The sequence below is a fragment of the Rhagoletis pomonella genome, unplaced genomic scaffold (assembly GCF_013731165.1).
Source record: "Rhagoletis pomonella isolate Grant_MI unplaced genomic scaffold, Rhpom_1.0 Rhpom_scaffold_03881, whole genome shotgun sequence".
Lineage (NCBI taxonomy): Eukaryota > Metazoa > Arthropoda > Insecta > Diptera > Tephritidae > Rhagoletis > Rhagoletis pomonella.
Genome location: NW_023462432.1, coordinates 2456 through 6980, shown reverse-complemented (window position 1 = coordinate 6980; position 4525 = coordinate 2456).

Below are 4525 nucleotides of genomic sequence, written 5' to 3'. Positions count from 1 at the left end.
GTTAAGGAACGCTTCGTTTGGCCAAACACGGGCAAAGACATTTCAGAAGCAGTACAACGGTGTCTCAGCTGCCAACAGTCCAAGGTCAGCAGACACGTTCGCGCGCCACTCCAAACAGTCCGCAATCAGACGAGTACCAGTACTGTCTCACCATCATAGACAGATATACGAGATGGCCGGAAGCAGTACCGCTCAGGGACATAACCGCAGAAACGGTTGCAAGAGAACTTGTCAACGTTTGGTTCTCACGCTTTGTCATTCCAGCACGCATCACTAGCGATCAGGGAAGAGAGTTCGAATCCCAATTATTTAACGAATTGTCACGAACACTCGGCATTACCCACCTGCGCACCACAGCATACCATCCGCAAGCGAATGGCATCATAGAGCGCTGGCATCGCTCACTCAAGACGGCGATAACCTGTCACAAACGGCAAGATTGGATTAACTGTTTACCAATAGTCCTGCTGGGACTGCGTACAGCCTTCAAACCTGACATAGGTACAACAGCCGCACAGATTGTCTACGGTACCACCTTACGGTTGCCCGGATAATTTTTCAACGAAACCAAAGCTCCGCGTCCGCAATCCGACTTCGTGAAACAGCTCACCGATATCATGGAGGATATACGCCCGATCCAAACCGCAAACCACGATACCTCGAGGAAATTCGTTTCAAGCAAACTGATGGATGCATCATATGTCTTCGTGCGCAATGATAAAGTCCGGCCAGCGGTTCAACCACCATATGACGGTCCATACCAGGTAGTTTCCAAAAACCAAAACTATTTTAACATACAAGATAAACAGGAACAACGTCAACGTATCGATAGACCGACTGAAGCCGGCATTTATTGAGTCGCAACAAACACAGACGCAACAATCAACAATGCCGAAGCTACAAAACGCAACCCAGTCGCACACATCATCATCAGATCAGACGCCAACTTTCGAACCAACGACGACAGGCCGCATCGGGCGTAGGATTAGACTCCCCGTCCGTTTTAGGACGTAAAGTCTGGGGAGAGCACTGTGGCAACTGTATTGAACGCATACGAAATACGAACGACTACGAAATAGCAAATAAAGAAAAACAAAAATTAACGAGTGCACTCAACGATTTAGCAGCAGCGTGTACACAAGAGTATATATATACGTGAACAATTTACTTTTTCAAGCAGCTCATTTGCTCGCTTCATTCGCTTAAAACCAGAAGGATATTCAAGAATTCGCGTTTAATCTAGAGTTTAATTATAAATTTAGCTTACTTATTGTTTAAGTATATATTCCGGACAATAAAGTACAAAAGTGAATTTTAGAGTAGTAAACTGGGTTTTTTATCTCCACAGTTACATTCACTTGTAACCCACAATGGTCCGAAAGAGGGAATTGCTACATAGCCAAACACCAGTTGATAGACATGACATCACTGCCAGAATTTTTAAACAAAAATTGAAATCTCTCATGAATCGCGTATATGGCAAGTTCGTTGTTGGATGTACTCGGTACAATGGCAAAAGCGTGTTCTGCCACATGCGCACATTTTAGTCTGGTTAGTGGACAAAATAAGGCCCGATGAGATTGATTCCATAATTTCAGCTGAAATTCCTGATGAAACAGTTTACCCAAAATTGCATGCAGTAGTTACCAAACACATGATACATGGACCCTGCGGAGTTTTCAACTACAATTCACCCTGTATGGTCCACGGCAAGTGTTCCAAGCGATACCCAAGAGACCTGATACCCATTGTATCGTCGGCGATCAGTTGCGGACAATGGTCGATCGGTAGTTGTGATGGTAAAAGTACAAAATGTTGATGTAGACAATCGTTGGATTGTGGCATACTCGCCAATATTGTCCAAGCTTTTGAGACTCACATCAGTGTGGAATATAGTAACTCTTTGAAGTCTATAAAGTACATATGTAAATATGTTAACAAAGGTAGCGATATGGCCGTTTTCGCTGTAACCAATGCAAATGATGAAGTATCACAGTACCAGATGGGTCGCTATGTAAGTAGCAACGAAGCAATTGGGCGTGTCTTTTCATTTACGATCCATGAAAGACACCCTACAGTAGTCCATTTGGCAGTGCATTTAGAAAATGGACAGCGGGTATATTTTAATGAAGGGAACGCGGCACGTCCACCGATGACAACATTAACAAGTTTCTTCACAGTTTGTCAAACTGATGATTTTGCTCACACTTTGCTGTATGCTGATATGCCACGCTATCACACATGGAATGCATCATCAAAATCGTTTCAGCGTCGAAAACAAGGAACACCAGTTGAAGGACATCCAAATGTATTTGCTTCAGACGCTCTGGGTCACATCTACAAAGTACATCCAAATAACGACGAATGTTATTATCGGTGGTGGTTGTTAGTGAATGCTCGTGGTCCGACATCGTTTGAACAACTGAGAACAGTTAATGGAAATCTGTGTGCGACTTACCGTGAGGAATTTCAACTATTACATTTACTCGAGAACGATTCGCACTGGGATGATACGATCAAGCATTCCGTAATATCTTCATCGCCGCATCAAATTCGTACATTGTTTGCGATTATCATATCGACATGATTCCCCTCGAATCCAAAAGATTTGTGGGTTAAGTATAGGGATGACATGTCTGAGGATGTTTTGTATCGTGAACGCCGTCAAACTTTGAATCCTACACTACAAATGACTGCAGGAATTTACAATGATACATTGATCATGATAGAAGATATGTGTTTATTGATGGCAAATAAAGTATTGTCGTGTTTGGGAATGACAGCACCCAATCGTCATATGCGCGATGCATTAAACCACGAGATGCAAAGAGAACAACAGTACGACATTAAAGCATTGGCCGAAACAGTTCGTACAAAAGTTCTACAATTAAATCAACAGCAAAGAATTGCGTACGACTGTAGTGCACTTGGAACTTTGTTGTTAAAATACTTGTTGTTCTTTTATTTTTGGATTGTAAAATGAAATGATCGTGTTTGTATCTTTTCAAAAATTTTATTTTTGATTATTAAAAAAATCTAATCTTCAAATTATAACAACGTGTTACAAAAGTTATTGCTCCTGTACAACGGCAAGATCCTACAATAAAGATTCTTTACAATTGGCGATCCTGCCAGGAGATTTGCAGAAGCTGCTACAAAATAAATATAAGGATATTGCAGAGACGTTGGTTTAATAAATTGTGTTGTTGCATTAAAATGCAGAATTGAGAATTTTTGTTTGCTGTTGAGATCCTGTTGCTTGCATCATAAGCTGATACATTGATTCAACGCTTCTTTCCGCTGTTGAAACTCTTTTCATTTGTTCATTGCATCAAAAATATATATATATATATATATATATATATATAAATGCTCCAGCATCGGATTAAATAATGGTGTTACCTGATGAAGAATTTAAAAATTTACTAATCATCAATCAACTAATTGACTAAGTCAAGTAATTGGTTATTTGTTAGACTTAATTTTTAATTGCATCTGAGTATGAATGAATAATTATTACTATATATTACTACTTAAGTTATCTAAATTATTTGTCTAAATTTTGCAATATTCATATATATATATATATTTTATTTTTATTTTTTTATTCGTGTAAACTTTCTCCAAAATGTTCCATTCCCCGGGTGAAAGAGGTGCAGGAGATTCCCATAATAGAACTCTAATAGATATAGATCATGCAGATGCATCTACTTCAATGAATATTAGAAATCCATATGATAATTCAAATGAGATTTGCGCTACTTCGGTTAAATTACCGCAATTCTGACAAATTGTCCAGACGCTTGGTTCGTGCATGCAGAAATGCAATTTGCGACTAAAGGAATTACTAGAGATTCAACGAAATATGAATTTGTTATAACTACTCTTCCGCAGGAAGTTATAGCCAATGTGTTGGATGTGATTCAAAATCCACCACAAACAGAAGTATATAAGAACTTTAAAAGGGTTTTAATTGACCGTCATTCTTTGAGTGAACAGCGTAAACTTGATAAAATATTGTCAATGTTATTGTGGCTTGTTAACATTTTATTTTTAAAATTTTATTGACCTTTGTACCACGATTGTTTATTAGGAAAAATTGAAAAAGCAACAAAGTCTAAGCAGTAGAAGTTATAGCACTATTTCGGAGATCACCACATCTCCTCATCAGACTTTTTTTTTTTTTTTCTACACTTCAGCAGGGATCGAACCTGCGAATTCGATGTTCAAAGTCAGAGGCGTTAACCACTGAGCTATGTACATCCCGTAAACTCTTGTTGCTAATTCATTTTCCTTATTCAACCAACTACTATCAAGTGCAGCTGATTTGCCGCTATTTAAACTCGACAGCGTGGTTGTTTTTGTCAATTCTATACATCCATTTGCTTATTTGCTTTTTTTGTATAGTTTCAGGCAGGCTCTTCCTAATCTATGTATTTGTCAATGTTATTGTGGCTTGTTAACATTTTATTTTTTTAAATATTTTTATTGAGCTTTGTACCACGATTGTTTATTAGGAAAAATT